The sequence below is a fragment of the Mesocricetus auratus genome, unplaced genomic scaffold, assembly GCF_017639785.1.
Source record: "Mesocricetus auratus isolate SY011 unplaced genomic scaffold, BCM_Maur_2.0 Super-Scaffold_100010, whole genome shotgun sequence".
NCBI classification, from domain to species: domain Eukaryota; kingdom Metazoa; phylum Chordata; class Mammalia; order Rodentia; family Cricetidae; genus Mesocricetus; species Mesocricetus auratus.
Window position 1 is genome coordinate 10225181 of NW_024429194.1, and position 18132 is coordinate 10243312.

Sequence of the window (18132 nt, forward strand, 5' to 3'; positions counted from 1 at the left end):
TCACAGATATCCTCTTACCTCTGCCTCACAAGTGCTGGGATTAAAGGTGTGCGCCACCAACATCCGGCATCATTTAAGGTTTTGTAATTTATCTAAAAGGCAATTTTGTGTTGTATCATTTCTTTTAAAAATTAATTGCTTAGTTATTTCTTGTCCATCTAAAAATTCTGTATAATGTCTTAGACCCCAGGAATGATTTAGAAGTGAGCAATCAGAAATTCTAGCTTAGAAATACTTAACTGCATCTTTACATGAATGGATTTAGGAATCTTTCAGAATGGGCCCTGTTTCCCTATTAGGACATTTGTGCCCTTCTAAGTTCCTTGGGAAATTTATTTCTTTTATGTGAAATTGTCTCCAATGACCTGATGAATAAAAGCCCAATTGAATTCTGGTCTGTTTGACCAATAAACTGCCAGAGATGTGGTTTCTATATACATATAGATATACATTTAGAACCTTCAAATGGGAAATCTCATAAGGTGAAAGCTGTTTCTACTTGACACTTAGCTTGTGTCTATAAGACCTAAGACCTACTGAGTGTGGTGGAGAGTCTTGATATTTCTAATTTGATCTGATATTTTGCTTAACAGTCAATCAGGTTGTAGTTAATTCGATATTCTTAAGCAGATGTATCTCTAAATTCCAACTTAATGAGTAGGTTGGTTTCTGTATATGAAAAAACTCTAATATTATCTGATTAAAATTGCTTTTTAAAAATATTATGAGCATTTAAGCAGCTTAAGACTATGGGATATAATGATGATTTAAAACAGAGAATAAATATTCACATAATATTGTAAGAAGAAAGGGTACAGGAACAGGTATTTCTAGGCATATTAAAATGATTACCCATTTCTCTTGGGTTCAGGCTTTTCATATATACATTGGAATTAGGCAGCATAGGTAATCTTTTAACTCCAGTCTGAATTGCTTCTTTTATAACCAAGATGGAGGCCCTTGGAAGTAAAGTGATGTGTCCAACAAAGAGGCAGAAGTGGAAAATGAGCTGTGGGCTTCAAATTTAATTCAAAACAAACTGACTGAACTCATTATTAGGTGCATGTTATGTGCTTACATTTTATTCCTATGAAGTAGTTTTTCTAACATATTTGAAATCGTATGTAGCGTGGGCAGTGGTCTATGTCCTCTGTTTGCTTTCCTTCTTGAAGTATTTATGGAGTGCCTATTACTACCCAGATAGGAATGGAGATACAGATAATACCACAGCGAACAGAAGACAGATGGGGTCTCCACATCACAGAACTCACATTCTATGAGGGAGATAAGTAACAATGAGTGACAAAGTGATGTAGGAGGTAACTGCGCATGTGTGGAAATTCTAATTGAACGGTCGAACAGGGGAGTTTGTGCAGTGGCTATACATTGAGGGATCTGAGAGATGTGCAGCATGTGGGACATGCATTTCAAAATATGGTATGTTGGAATTTGTAAAATACTCTTCACTTCTTGGCTTTCTTGCATCAAGTCATAAAACCTAAAAAAATTGATTCATAACCATTTCTCTCCATTTTTCCCTCAAGACCCTAATATGTGAGGTGTCTCCCTCGCACTCTATAGAGAAAGAATGTCACATAGGAATGCCAAGAAGACTGAATTGAAGCCCCGCTGAGTTCTCAATTTTCATGCAATTAGATCTTAATGTTTGTCCTCTAATTATCGTTTTGCAAGACTGTCTAGCAAATACACAGTTCCTGTTTGCCCAAGCCTTCATTTTTGACAGAACATTTGTGTTAAATAAATTGTGATTCTTTTATCTTGTTAATCTGTCTTTTGCTGCAGGGGTCTCAGCCAGGGACCTCGCAAAAGCCACTTTTTCCATTTTGCTTCAACTGAGACATCAGCAAAGAAGAACTGTACACAGATTGGAGAGTAGACTCTGTGAGGAAAGACGTAGCACAAAGGCCTGGTGATGAGAATAAGCATGACACACTTAAGAAACAGAGGGGGTAAGCGTGTTTGTCTAGGGCATTATTCACCAAGAACTGTCTTTGATTATAGAAATGAAGTCAGCATGTCAAAGAGACACCTGCACTCCCGTGTTTATTGCAACACTATTTACAATAACTAAGACATGGAATCAACCTAAATGTTCCTCGATGAATGAATGGATGAAAATGCAGTATAATTACACAGTGGGTGAATAGTCACCCATAAAAAGGAATGAAATCCCATGACTTGTGACAACACAGATGGAGCTGGAGGACATTATACTAAGTAAAGGAAATCAGGGACAGAAAAACAAAGACCACATGATCTCACTCATATGTTAAAATCCATAAAAGCTGATCTCAAAAAAGTTGAGAACAGAAAAATGGTTACCAGAGACTGGAGACATGAGGTGGAGAGTGGGGTGGGGGAGCTTGGTCAGAGGGCACATGCTGTGTACAAATGGAAGGACTAAGATTTTGAGTTCTATGGCACAGTACGGTGAACATGCCTAAAGGAAGCGCCTTGGGCTTCTCAAAATAGAAGAGATGATTTAGATTGCAGTTTTCATAGTGAAGTCATGGACAGTTACGGTGATAGAAATGCAAGTTACCCTGATGTAGTCATGATCCATTACGTGCACAAGTTACACTGCAACTCTTAAGTATTATAGGTCAATCAACAACAACAAAACATAAATCTTTGAGTGGTCTAACATGAATTTGCAGGAGTGTTGAATAAAGAAAGGTGCTGCCATGAAAAGGTACCGTAATTAAGACAACTTATAAAAGAAAAGCATTTAGTTGGGGGCTGGCTTACATTTTCAGAGGTTTAGTCCACTATAGCCATGGTAGGGAACATGTTAGCAGGCAGTCATGGCACAGTAGCTTCAAGCTTATATGCTAACCTGAAATTAGGAGGCAGGGGAGGGGAGCGAGGGAGTGGGAGAAATACTAGACTTGGTATAGACATTTGAAACCTCAAAGCCTACCCCTAATGACACACCTCCTTAACAAGGCCACTCCTCCTAATCCCTCCTAAACAGTACACTAACAGGGACCCACACATTAAAATGTATGAGCCTGTGGGAACCAAACATTCATATTCAAAACACAGCATTCCAATCACTGTCCCCCATATGCCTGTAACAAAATGCATTCAATCCAACTCCAAGAGTTCCTAGTCTTTCTATCTCAAGACTGTTTTAAAGTCCAAAGTCTCTTGGGAGACTCAGTGCACTCTCTTAACTGCAAGATGCTGTAAAATCAAGAAACAAACCGCCTACTTCCAAGATATAATGGAGAAGAATATACATTGCCATTCCAGAGGAAAAAAGATGTAGTGGGGAATGCTGAACAAAAGCAAGACCTAAAACCAGCAGGGCAAATTCCAGTTCCTTGACTTTGTGCCTGATGTTACAGGGCTTTCTCGATGGCCCTCTCCTCCAAGCTCTGCTGACTGAAGTTCACTTCTCTCTTGTGGTGGGTGGGTTCCACACCCAGGCTGTGGCTGCCCTTGATAGGAATCCCATGGTGGTCTTGTTTGCAATGTCTTTAGTAAATTCCACGCTGAACTTTCACATTTTCCCACAATGGCCTCATTGGCCTTTCATGCAAGGACACCCCTGCCACCTGCCTGGACTTGGCAGCTCTCCTTGAAAAACAACTGCTTTGCTTGACCTTAAATCCAGAACCACTTGGCCAAACCTCCCAAGTTCTGCTGGCTGCTTGGACTACAACCTGGCCCTCTTCTTGATTTATGCTAGTTTTCCTTTGTTATTGTTGGTGTTTACATCAAGACTCTCCCTCTCGTGTTTTCCTTTCTCAGGTTGCAAGTTGAACTGGGTGGGTTCTTCTGAGGCTGCCCCTCTCTTTATTCCATATAGCATCAGGCTTTTCTTTAAACTTTCATCTCTTTGAGCTCTAGGCCTGGCTCTAGCATTACAGTCCCTGGTGCTCTTTTATTCCACAAACTGTACATTTTGTTTATCTTAATGATCCCTTTCTTTGTAGATCTATGTGACAGTGGTCACCAATAACCTAGGCAATCTTAAAATTTCCTCTGTCAGTTATATCAGTCCCTAAACTCTTCAGTTTAGCCTCTGGCAACTGTTTTGGAAAAGGATAGAAAGTAGCTCCATTCTTTGCCAAAACCCCACAAGCATGGCCCTCTAATATCATTCCTCCATGGGCCTCCACAGTACACATTTCTCTCAGTACTACTGTCTTCCAAACCACTACTAGGGTGGCCTAGAGCACCTTACAGCATTGAGCTGATTTTCTAGTACAGAATCCAAAATTCTTTCATATACTTCCAGACAGCAGCAGAGTCAGGTCAGTTACAGCAATATCCCAGACCCTAGTGACATGTTTGGTCTTAGTTACTGTTCTACTGCTGTGAAGAGACACCATATTTAAAACAGCTTAGAAGATGAAACCATTTAATTGGAGTCTTGCTTACATGTTCAGAAGGGTAGTTTATGGTCATCACAGAGGGAAGCATGGTACTGCAGCAGTAGCTGAGTGTATATGATAAACAGAAGGCAGGGGCCAAAAAGAGTGAGACTGGGTATGACATGAACTTTTGAGACCTCAGAACACCTCCCAAACACATACACACTCTTCCTCTAACAAGACTACATATCTAATCCTTTCTGAATCATCCAGCAACAGGGAACTAAGCATTCTCATATGCCAGCATATGTGGACATTCTTATTCAAACCATCACATTAGGGTAACTCAAGGAACTGGATTTTTTTTTCATGCTAATTCAGTAAATTGAAATTGAAATTCAAACAATCCCATGCCCTTGGTGACTATGGTCAGAGGTGGGCAGTTAGGGGAATGTGAGAGGGTTGAGTCAGAAATTTAGGAGGGGATTAGATCATGTAGGACTTTGTGGGGAAAAATATAAACACTGGATTAGTATTCCAAGTAATTTTCATAGGGCAATGGCATATTATGGTTTCTATCTTAAGACAATGTTTTGGTTGCTCAGTGGAGAATGGAACAAGAATGGAGAGAATGAAGGGAGATCTGTGAGGGTGGCATCATTATAACCCAGGATAATTTGTCATAGTGGCCACAGTTACAAATGGATACACATGCTACAAAATTAAACATCTGATATGTATCACCCAACCCCACATACACTTTTTTTTAAATTTCAGTACTGGGCACCAAACCCAGGGCTCATGCATGATGGGAAACTCTTTATTACTGAGCTACATTCTTAGTCTCAATGTGGAATTTGCTTGACTTAGTTTTACATTGTTATTTGAAGCAAGTCTCAGTATGCAGTCTACATATGCTCTAGTGGTTCTTCTCCTTCAGGCTCCCAAGTTTCTGTGACTAGAGGCATATGCCACCATACAAGGAGTTTCTTTTTATGTCTTGAGTGTTGTTGTGTGGTGGTAGAATAGACATGGAATAAAGAATGAAAAGATTCAAGAAAAACATGTAGTTTTTAATTAAATGAGTTGCCATTATGATATAAAATGAGGAAGTGTGAAGTGATGTTTATTTTTTACTTTATTATTAATTTCATATTTCTTTGGTCATATGCTTTGAGATACATCTCATGTATTGAAGTAGAAATGACATACAGTTAAAGATACATTTCTACCATCTGTCTCCATTAAGAGCAAAGAACTGAATAGTTGAGGAGTCATAATACATATTTATCATTTTATTTACTGATATGTGTTTGGCTGTTATAGTATACACATGTGATCCTTGTGCATGTACATAATTATATTCATAAAATTTTAAGGAGAGAGGAAAAACAATGAACCCATTTCTTTTAAAACTGCTGGAGCCAGGTTATTTGCAAATAATGAAGCAGCACTTTGTTCTAGTTTGCTTTGATTTTTCTATGATGAAAACTGAGCAAAAGCAAGTTGGAGAGGAAAGGGCTTATTGGGCTTACAACTCCAAGTCACACTACCTGTCGTTGATCAAAGTCAGGGCGGAAACCTGGAATCAGAAACGGAAGCAGAAACCATGGAGAAACTCTACCCACTGGCTTGTTATACATATTTGGACGGTCTGCCGATGATGGCACTGCCAACACTGGCTTTTCATCTTCCCTGTTGTGACTTCCTTGGGGAGATGGATTACTCTATACAGAGTAAGTTTTCTTCCTAAGACACCCTGCCTTTTTTGCTCTGTACCTTGCTCCGGTATGCTTCATAACCATGCCATGCTTTTAGTATTTGCTTATTTCATGCTTGCAAGGATTGTGCTATTTTTGAACTCCTTGCATGTAGGGACACTGGCTCCTTTCTTCAATGTACCTTGTCTCCTAGGACTGTGTGGTGATAATCTTGTTTTGCTCTAATAAATAAAGTGTGCCATGTCTGAAGATCAGAGGGTGGAGCTAGCCACTTGCTAGTCATAAGGGTCTGGAGATTTGTACAGACAGACAGGAAGTGAGATGGCAGGACAGAAAGAAGAATGCAAGTGGGAGGGGACAGGAACTTGGCTTCTTCTGTCTGAGGTTCTCATAGAGTTAAGAGCTCTAGTGGCTGGCTGCTCTGCTTCTCTGATCTTTCATCTTTCATCCCCTAATATCTGACTCTGGGTTTTATTATCAAGCCCAATTAGAACTCGTGCTGCAGGTAGTCTAGAAACATTTGCTGACTGAATTAGTAAATTGTACTCTGCATTTTGAAAAAGACTATCAAGTCAGTAAGAAAAGGCAGGACATGTAAGTTCTTTCAAGAGAACAGAGACTCTTCAACTTACATTCTCACACAATTACATTGAGGTCCTGTTAGAACAGATTTTTGAGCTAATTCCTTGAATGTCTAATCCACTAGAAGTTTCCATTTTGACGAGTTCTTTGCTAACGGTGAGATTAATCCAAAAATGGAGCTCTGAAAACTACAGTCCCAGAAGAGTCACCTCCAACTCAGTCCTAAGACACATGCAGCTCCAGTGCCAAGTATCTATAGTCTACATCCTGATCTGTCGTCAAGAAAAGAGCCTGTCAATCACTTCGGAAAACGTACAAAGATTCTAACATGTCTGTTCCATAACAGTTCTTGCATACTAAGATTATGCAAATACTCCCTGAGAAAGCAATCTAGGAATCCTGAGATTTCTTCACATTGTTGCTTATGTTGTAGTTCTTTTTCTTTTTTAATTAGGGTGATAATCTGTTAAAAATAATTCTAAAACTCAAAATAATTTCTTTCTAGCAGAAGCATAATTTGGAAGTTAAAAGTTCTGTACTTACTGAAACTGGCTCTTGATTTAGTGTTAAAAGCCTATATATGTTGCCCTATTTAGAAGTTTCAAAACATGCACATTCACTTATATGTGATACTAAGTTATTTAAAGGAAAATGCAGCAAGATTGGATGTTCTAAGACAATATATCCCTTTAAAGTATTTGAAAGCAGAGCATGGTGGTGTGGGCCTTACTCAGCCACTTGGGAGGCTGAAGCCATAAGATACTGAGTTCAAAGCTAACCTGTCTCAGAAACTCCAAAGGCAAATTCAAGCAAAAATTCCCTAACAGTATAGTTAGTTTGTCAGCGACTAAGTAGGTTACTTAGAACAGGATCAAAAAATGAACCAAAAGAAAGTGAAATAAAGGAATATTTCATATTGATCTTTGTTCATGTCAAACTGTCTGTCATCCTCAGTAAAGATAATTTCAAGCTTGAATAATAGCCCAGCCTCAACCAACTCAACCCTGATTCAACTCACCAGGTTCTAACAGTCTGGGTTTGCTGAGGGCGGAGTGGAGTCATGGTGCTCTTCCCTCAGTAACTGGGAGGGTTTGTGTAGTGGCAACAGTGGCATCTGGAGGTTTTTTCAACCACAGGTCACTGGGCAGGATTGCAGAATCTCTGTTTAGCAAGGTGGGCAAGGCCAAAAGGCCTTCAGCATTTGTCCTGCCTGCTGTGGAGTGTAGGAAACCCTACTCTCTGTGCTGCTGGGGTGATTCTGATAGGACTTGCAGATTTGAGAAGACCCTGTCTGTCTACAGCTATTGAGAGAAGGTAAGTAGTCTGGAAATTTGAAATTTTGTATTTGTAGAAATAGCATCATTTTCTCTTAGCATTCGAGAAACTGCCAAAAATATTTTCTATTCTTACTCTAGTAGTCCTTGAGTGCAGTTTCTAAGGTGTTGTCTTGTGTCCATACCTGGACTGACACTTCTTTACTTATGAGAACAACAGGCTTCATGCCCAATTAAATTCTCTTTGAATTTTGATAATATAACTACTGATCCAATCTTTTATTTTTATTTAGTTCTAATCGATTAGATTTCATTGCAAATAGTGCTATAATTTTAAAAAAGCAGCCCAAGAAACAAACATACAATGTGACAGAGTTCAAGCAGAGGAGTTTTAATTAAGGAAAAAGGATCATATAAAGGGGACAAGAGCAACGGGAAAGAGGAGAGACACACACACACAGAAAGAGAGACATAGATGTAGAGAGACAGTGACAGAGAGACAGAGACAGAGAGAGGGAAAGAAAGAGAAAGGGGTATGGGAGGTGGTCAGGGACCTTTTAAAAAGGAACAGAGTGAATGTGCACACATTGTGCTCTTAGAGGCAGCAGCTGAAAGTGTATCTTGTCAGAACTCCAAGGGCAGGCCAGTACAAATGCCTAGATACTAACAAATAGAATTCTGGGGTGTCCCTCTTGCTCATAAACTTATGGGCTGTATTTTTAATAGCCAGAAAGAGTACAGCAGCAAACACTAATGAAGTGTTTGGACCACCAGATTTACCATGGGAACCAGGTCATTTCAGTCCATCCTTGGGTGTATTTCTCATTGGCAAATTGAAGACAAAGAAGATTTGTTTAAGTGTTTTGAGATACATGTTAATGTGTCTTAGGGTAAAGATCAAATGGAAAAAAAGCTTGCTTCAATTAAGCAGAGAAAATGTCAAGAAAACAGCAACAATGAAAATCATCAGACTTACTTAGGGTGGAAGGAGTTTGAAACTTTTTTTTTTGGTTTTTTGATACAGGGTTTCTCTGTGGCTTTGAAGCCTGTCCTGGAACTAGCTCCATGCTGGTCTCAAACTCACAAAGATCCACCTGCCTCTGCCTCCCCAGTGCTGGGATAAAAGGCGTGTGCCACCAACGCCCTGCAGGATTTTGAAACTTTAAGCCTGTCTGTGCTCTTGCTTTGTGTGGTACTCGGTGGTTTAGGTTCTACTTTAATCACTTTAATTATTAGAGACCGAGTCTCGGTGAATGTTACTTGTAGGTCTCTTAACATCCTCTACTGATAATTCTTTTCCTCAATTCCTCCACGTATGTGTAAACCAAACTCAGTTACTTTTTGGTCTCTGTGTAGGTGTGATTTTTTTTCTTTCTAGGAGGTGGGAAGAGCTATGTAAAGGATGGCGGTCTTCAGAACTAGGAAGAGCTATGTAAAGGATGGCGGTCTTCAGAACTAGGAAGGATCAACAAAAATAATGCCAAGCCACCAAACAATCTGACTGACACATACATTTATTTTATCTGTTCTTTATCCTTGTTTAGTTTGTGTTAGGTCAGAAATATTTATGATTAATTTGCAATTTTTATAGTTTAGTTTCCATTGGCTAAATATAGCTTTACTTTATTAAAGTGATACATTCACCAATTCTTATATATATATATATATATATATGTATATGCATAAAATGATTAAGATCTGCTGGATTTTTGGAATTTCTTTTGTGGTTGTCTTAGCTTCCATTTTGCAGTTTGCTTGGAATCCTTGCAAACATTGATGTAATTGTAATTGAGAATCTTCTATAGCTTTTTGCCTGAGGTTATAAAGTATTTTTAGCTCTCAAGATAAGGTTGAGGCTCAAAAGCACTAAGGAGAAAGGTCTTTGGAGTTCCCCATTGTGTTTATCTTCCTCTTACTAAATAAGTATCTTTCCCTTTATCTGTAGGATTGTTGATGCTGTACATATGTACAGTGTATTTCATTTACTTTCCAACATAAGGAAAAAGTTGAAACTAATTAAAGTATATCTGTATCAGTCCAAACTGAGGTGACCCTCCAATGATGTAGGTCCTTATGAAACTGTCATGTATGTCTAGTTTACCATGTCTCATGCTATTCATGGTCATCATCATCATCATCACCACCATCATAGATTTTGTGTTGGGTAATATTGAATTAAACCCCTTAAAGCTATTAGGTAAAGATATGTATTATTTGGCAAGGAATGAATGTTACCTTCTTTGGGGTTTTACATTGGCCCTAAATTATGCAGATGTGTATTATAGGTAATGACCATCAAGGTATTCAGGTGTAAAACAAGCAGATGTATATTATAGGCAATGACCATCAAGGTATGCAGGTATAAAGGATGCAGATGTGTATTATAGGCAATGACCATTAAGGTATGCAGCTATAAAGGGCTCTAATTGATGGAAGGGACGCTGAAGAGTTTGCCCATTGCAGAGAGAGTTGTGAGTTACTCGGGTTTTTTTTTTAACCTTTGGTCTTAGAATTTGAATGATATCTTCTCAAGTATTTGCATAGTTTTGCATTTTCACTTTATCAAACTCCCTGAAAATGGCATGAAACCTAACAAAGACCTTCAGTTCTATGATTCAGGTTGCTATACCCTTGTCCTTTTATTGCCATAAACATCTAAAATAAGATATTGAAGTATGATTGTTTCTTTTTTTTTTCCATCTTGAAGCAAACAAACTGCAAGTCAGTAATGACTGCCATGAAACCACTAAGGCTAAGTTGCATACAGGTTATAGAGAACACAGGGATAGTTCCTACCTCTTCACTTGAGGGAATTTCACAGACTGTCTTTCTAAGAGCCTAGTTGCTGAGAATACACAGAAGTCAGTTGCAGACTACATTATTTTTCTTCTTTCTTTTAGAACACGAAATTTGCCTGCATCCATTTAGCTAGCAACCTGCCCCTCAGCAATCAGGTGGCCCTGAAAGAACCTCACCCTGTTTTCCTTTCAGCTAGACATGAAAGTGTAAGCTGCAAAAAACATCTAAAAATTTCAAGAAAATCATCTGGCCTATGCTGAAATAAAACCAAGACATCCCTGCTTTGTTTGTACAAACACTTTTGCTTCTGGGATTACTTATACATTTTTCCTTTACTTACTGTCATGGCAGATTTCTAGCAGTCGTTTAAGGATTAATTTCCAGTCCAGGGATGAAAAGTAATGTATTGCATGGATATCAAAATTCACTACACTCAGTACAGGTTAAGTGAAGTTTATTTGGGGAGAATGCATTTACACAAGAGGTGGGTGATTGCCACAGGTTCCAGCTTCAAGGATCTTCCCAGGATGTTCCCTGTGACCCGACCAGCTGCAAGAGCGAGAGCGTCTCCAGGACGCCAGACTAAGTCCCAGACTCTCATGTACACACCTGTTTGGGTGTGGTCTGCACCACATAAGCACAGTCAGGTGTCTCACTACATTAAAGAGTAAAAATTCAGGGAGGAGATTTTCTTTCTGTCTACCAGGTCACAGCAGGTGCCAGGACCTAGGCTTTTTTTCCTCACACATGGTTCAGAGAAAGAAAACAAAGGTCTGTGGTATTTTCACTTATATTTATGTGTGTGTGGGTGACCACTGAGGCTAACAGATGTTGTACTCCTTGGAGCTGGAGTTATAGGTGGTTTTGAGCCACCTGATATGGTACCTAGAAACCCAAACTGGCTCTAATAAAAGAGCTCTTAAGTGCCGAGCCACCTCTCCACTATTAGAGGAGAGCTTTAATAGTTATCAACTAAAGGATAAACATTGATTTTGGTTCTTTGCACTATTCTCTCAAGGATCATCTCCTTTCTTGTACATGAAACATATTTAATTATTCAAGGCAAACAGCTTGAGCACAGTCCTTAAATCCATTTTTCTTAATATCAACACTGCTATAAGGGAAGCAGGAAGAGTAGGCGTTTTAATAAGTGGAAGCCAGGTATGGTGTGATCATTTATACTCCTTGTTGTAGGTCTCTACTCACTGACTTCCATGGTAACACCCTTATGAATACTCCAAGATTAAAGTATTTCCATGTGTGCATCCATTAACTGATTTTGCAGTTGTTTTTCCTATAAAAATTTTTTTGAGAATTTGAAACTTGGAAATATCACACCATTTAAGTTATGTCATTGCAGTGCAGTTTATTTAAATATCATTTTGATTCATATCTCTGGGACATTCTAATATAAAAAATTTGGTAAGGAGAGTCATCATATGAAGCTAAGGAATTTTAACAGCAATTTAGAAAAAATAGCTTGAAAGCAGAAAGATTAACAAGGCAATAACAGTATGTGGCCTTCAGGTCAGAGCAAAGACAAAATTCTGGTAAGGTGAATACATTAAAAATAATATTAAACTTTGTGTGGATAAAGAATATCATGTATATTAGAAAAGGTGCCCACAGAATATCTCTATTTTTCTAGAAATAATTATTCTTCCTAAGGTTTACCTCATTGGTTTTTTTGTTTGTTTGTTTGTAGAAGACATGGAGTTATGAGAATATGAATTCATAAATACCAATTAAGAAAGTTTGATGTTCAAATTAAAGAACTCATAAAGATGTGTTCAAACTATATCAAGATTAAGCCTGCTTCCCCATCATATGTGTGGATTATGTTTAAAAACTGCTCTGTGTACTTGCCAGTCTTTGGAGTAGTATTAATCTTCTTTGAATGAAACTACATCCATTGATATAGTTTGCCTTTATGTTGTCCAGGGCCATGCAAAAATAATTTCTATCTTTACTTTCGAGTTTGTGCACAATGAATGTGGAATAATTATGCACCAAACTGAAATCATCATGCCTGATCTATTTATAGAGAACAGAAGTAAGTGATGACAACTCATCAAAGCCAAGTAGCTAGTGAAGAGTTTGATCTCGGTCATTTGTTTGCATTTAATTTATTAAAGAACTCTGAGACACATGTGGTCATCATATGCAGAGGCATCTAAATTTGAAGTGACTCACTGGTTTTTAAACTTCAATCAGGAGAATGCATATTCTTGACAATTCTTCTCAGCTGTGAAGCAGAGGGAGTCTGACCCATTTATCCACAATACTAAAATCTAACTGTCTAAGAATTTCCTAGCCAGCAGCTTCTTCTCATGCAGCACAGCCTTTTCATCTTCTCCTCTCCTAATTGATTATCAATCCTCATATTTGTGCATGCTCTGGGTTTTAGACGTTTGTGACTGTCCACTGTGCTACGTGTTTACCAATTTCTTGATCCATGTTTGTGCTTCATTGTGTCTTTTCCTATCTCTATCAGGGTTTTGTTTAAAGAAAAGTTTTGCATACTGGATAAACAAACATTAACCACTTAAAACTATTCACTGGGAAATAGTACTTAAACCCTGGAAGTAGATCACCACCAGGTTGGAGTCCTCAATTCCTCACATGACTGCACAGTCTTTTTTTTTTTTTTTTTTTTTTTGGTTTTTCGAGACAGGGTCTCTCTGTGGCCTTGGAGGCTGTCCTGGAACTCACTCTGTAGACCACGCTGGCTTCGAACTCACAGAGATCCGCCTGCCTCTGCCTCCCGAGTGCTGGGATTAAAGGCGTGCGCCACCAACGCCCGGCTCTGACTGCACAGTCTTAATCACCATATCCCATCAGCCCCCAAGACTAGCTGTGAAGAGCCATGATGATGTAATGCAGGACAGTGTCACTGCTTCGTGGGTACCTCTGTTCTTTCATTTTCCTCCCGGTAATTTTCTTCTGAGTGGATAAACTATGCTGATGGGTTTATGGAAATCTGGAATTTTAACTTCCTGATTTCAGTATAAAACGTTGGCATCGATAGCCTGTATCTTTGTAACATATTTCTGTAGAGCACATATTTATTTGAACTCTGAGTATTCTTCTCAGTCTCATCTATTTGGTCTCACATCACATTCGACGTGGAGTTCTGAAAAATTTCAAGAACTGCCCATTGTTAAGGGTTTCCTGTTTGTATCCTAGTGTGAGAGAGAAAGAAAGTGTGGATTTGGGTGGGTGAGAAAATGGGGAGGACATGGGAGGAGTAATAGGAGGGGAAACCAAATTCTGAATATATTTTACTAAAAAATCTATTAAAAAAATAGAAAAGTTCTATTTTCATAACTCTTTGTTTTTAATTAGAGCTGTCAAAATTTCAAGATACATGTTGATAATTACCAAAGGGAAAAATTCGTTAGGGAATAGAGAATGCTCAGTTGGGGAAGAAGGGTTGCTCAGTGTTACAGGTGCCTTAGTTCAATGTTCACTGCCCAGAATTCCTTGCCACCCTCACACACAGCTCAAGTGGAATCTGGTGAATCACTTCTTATAAAGCTTTTGAAGAAGCTAAGTATATAAACACTCTAAGAGCCATGGCAGAAGAATTGGCTTGTTCTGTTGGGGGAAGCTGGTCACCAATCTGATGTTCTAAAACTAAGTTGTCTGCTCAACTTCATTAGAGTACTTGCTTGGGGCTCATGCGCCAAACATCTTATCTCATGACCTTTGATTTCATTATCACTCAGCTGTCCAGTAAATACTGGAGAGAATTCCCTAGGGACTACGTTTTCCTGCAGCATGAGTAAGAGCAAAATAGTTTGGCTTTGAAGGATTGTGGCTTTGTTTTCTAGTTCCATTCCATGGAGTTTTGTATATTGCAGATCAATGATAATTGTATTGAAAATGCATCCTGGGTATGACTAAACAGAGCAGTTTTCTGCTTTTCAGGAGGAGAAATGGAACAGAAAAATGGGGGTTGAGAAGGAAGCTATCTCCTGTTATTCGCAATAGTCACCAAATGCACATCTTCAAAACATTCATTCAGTACTTGGATATAAAGTTGCTTAAGCATGCTTGTTAAGAAACCAAATATTTGTATGCACTTTATGGAAATTATGACATTCAGAGCACTTCCTGTTGCCTGGGGTCAAGATGTAAGAATTCTCAGATGTCTGCCTGCAAATCACAATGTTTTACCACAATGATAATGGACTAAGTCTCAGAAAATGTAAGTCAACCCAATTAAATGTTTATTTTTGTTGTTTACAAGAGTTGCCATGGTCATGGTGTCTCTTCACGGCAACAGAAAACCTAATGAAGACAATGACTATGCTAAGACTGAGAATAGTTAAGTAACATACCAAATGATCACAAACATTTAATATGTATAATTATCAGGATGTGAAATCTCTTGGGGAAAGTTGCTTTCAAAATAGCTCTCAATAGAAGACATGGAAGAACATAAGGAGAGATAAAATAAGAGGATCTTTATAACTAGGATGGCTTGTCAAAAGCTTTCCAGTGAAATTATGACTATCACTTTTTGATAGCAAAGTCTTCATTTAAAATGATGGACTTGATAGAAATACACTAGGTAAAGTTCAAGAAGATTGTACATTATATTAGAAAGGGGTAAAAGTCCAGATGAGAAGAGAAGTTATAGCAGGAAGGATATCGAGAAAGAATTCTCACTGCATCTCTTATTTCTGTATGCAGTCTCCAGGCTAAAGAGTGTAGACAAGGATATCACATAATTTTGACGATACCACCACTGAGTTTATGACTGGAATTATGGACGTAGATTGCAGATGATAAAAAAAATGAAGTTCAGTGACATTCTTGAAGCAACCATCATCAATCTGGATGTTTTGTCTTAGGCCATTTAAATTCTTTTTGTGCCTGATAGACTTAAGCTAATTTTGCCTACATTATTATGAGCAGATGTTCATATCATGTATTAGCTATGATAAATTGACTTTGTCCCTCTTTCTTTTCTATTTTAAAGGATTCTAAGAAGTATTGACAAAACTTAACAAGTTTGTAATATACAACTGACTGAGTTTGCAGGTGGTAATCCTAGTATAATGCAGTAAGAACCGACTCTAATATAAGCATTTTTGGGTCAAACCTTCCTCACAGGAAGGAATATCTCCATCAGGCACAGAATTTTTGAATCATGAGTATGTTAATGTGTATAATGGCAACCACCTTCTCTACTGTTCAACATATGGGTAGATCTTCTTTTAACCAATCAGTAATATGGCATAAACAAATTAGAAGTGGTGTCATATGACTTCACAGTCAACTACCCAGGATGTAATTAGTTTGATTTAATCTGGAAAGCAAATTCATTATTGCCAAGACAGTGATTCAGGGCTCTGTGCTAAATGAACTAAATGTGAATGTTTGACAGTCAATTTGTACTGTGCACTTGTGTAAAAAGAAAAAATACATATAAAGTAAATACACATGCAAATTGTAAAAATCTCTTTAAAATTTCAAAATTAGAACTCTTGGCAAAAAAAGCAAATGGATTTTGTAATAATAATGAGAGCTGAACACTTACTCTATGGAAAGTAGCTGTCCTTGTAGATTGTCTGTCACCATTAGTTCACAATCTTCCTTGCTACATTTAAGAGACTAATGACTTGGGTACCTTGTGGAATAACTTAATGAAGTACACATGTTTAATGGAGGCACAATCATTACAAGTCCTAAGTATTTTAGAATCTCTTATAGAAACTTTCCACTACCAAATCTACTGTGAAAACGCGTGTAAAAATTAAACAAAACGAAACCCCCAAATTTCACATTTCCATAGTAAAACATGACAATAAAAAGTTCTTATGTTTGTAAAGCTCCTCACATTTTGGTTTTATTCCTATGTTGACACATTTGAGTATTGTTATATCAACTACAGCATAGATGAGGACAGAGAATTAAAGATTAAGCACCTTGCTTATGGTCATTCCAACCAAAACTAGAAAAAGGAAATGGAAAAATTTACTGGTTTGGGTAGAATAATTCCTAAAACATCTTATAATGCTTATTTTCTGTCAAGTAAAGTTTATCCTATGTTTATTTTATTTAATCATGTAGGAATATTTATGAAAGAAACATGTAAATTCTGAGACAGAAAATGGCTAAGGACATCTTAAAGCATAGGAGTCCTACATTTCCTAAATGTTGCTAAACTTCCATATTGCTTTTGAACACACAAGCTATGCTCCCAAGAGGTTTCATAATTGGAATATGCATGTAACAACAATTAATGAAAATAGAGGCCATGGATTTAAAAGACCCTACAGAGGGTTATATGGGAGAATGTGGAGGGAGGAAAGAGAAGGTAAGAAGGATGTAATTATATTGTAGTCTCAGAAATAACTAGGAAAGAAATAAAAGCTTTTAATATAGGCTTGAAACAGAATTTAAAGACTGATGGCACTTTGTAGATCCTAAATTGTAGAGGATTTGCTTATTCAGGGCAAACTAAAATGTTTACATATATAAAACAGGGATGCAAGTCATATAAAAGCAGCCTTTCTAGGGGATTTGAAGGCTAGCCCATTATATCACCCTCAGGTAATTACTTTAGAAACAAAACATGAAAGGCAATGTAAGAGTTAAGTTAACACAGCTTTGAGGGGAAAGTTATATTTCATATCAGGTAACTTGTGTGATTTGAATCCAATGTTCTGATGATATGAAACAACAAAACACTAGAAAATTTGCTAGAAGGTACTTCAAGTCAACAGTTTCTAAGACTCTTTTAGTGTGACTCCTATGACTTTGACAGGGATTTTATTCTATAGCAATAAGTCTATGAAAAATTGATGGTGTATTACTATAACTTCTAAAATACTGTCATTTAAAATACAAAATTAATTGTGTTGGATTAGAACTCAAAAAAAGACTTTCTGTAGAGATTTATAAAATATTCTATGGTGGTGTATCTATTTAAAGATTGTGGCTTTAAAATATGCTTGGAACATTGTAGAAAATATTTTGGGAAACTAGATAAAGGAATAAATAAAGTTCTGTTGAGAATTCCTAAATATGTAATTTTTCACGGTCCAGTTACAATCTGGTTAGGTCACAAGATGCTGGCAATGTCATCATCACATGCAGGGTTGTCTGACTTTTTGTCTTACTTATTTTCCTATTACTGTGACAAAACACCATGACCAAGGCAACTTATAAAAGAAAGTGTATAGTTGGGCTTGTTATTCCAGAGAGTTAAGAGTCCTTGACAGTGGAGTATAGGCATCGAGGCAGCAGTAGCTGAGAGATCACATCATGATCTATAGCATGGAATAGAGAGACAGAGAGATACACTGAGAATTTTATGATTCTTTTGAGACCTCAAAGGCTACCCACAATGACATATTTCCTCCAACAAGAAATTACCTTCTAATCCTTCTCATAAAGTCC

At 37.7% G+C, this 18132-nt stretch overlaps 1 long non-coding RNA gene across 2 annotated transcripts in view; it reads left to right on the top strand.

Annotated features, from left to right (window-relative positions):
* Positions 1-17748, top strand: part of LOC110342217 — a 164087-nt gene extending 146339 nt beyond the window's left edge. For both annotated transcript variants that reach the window (XR_002384245.1, XR_002384244.1), the window contains one exon: positions 14650-17748. This is a non-coding gene — a long non-coding RNA (uncharacterized LOC110342217). The remainder of the gene's footprint in view (positions 1-14649) is intronic.
* The last annotated feature ends 384 nt before the right edge of the window (positions 17749-18132 follow it).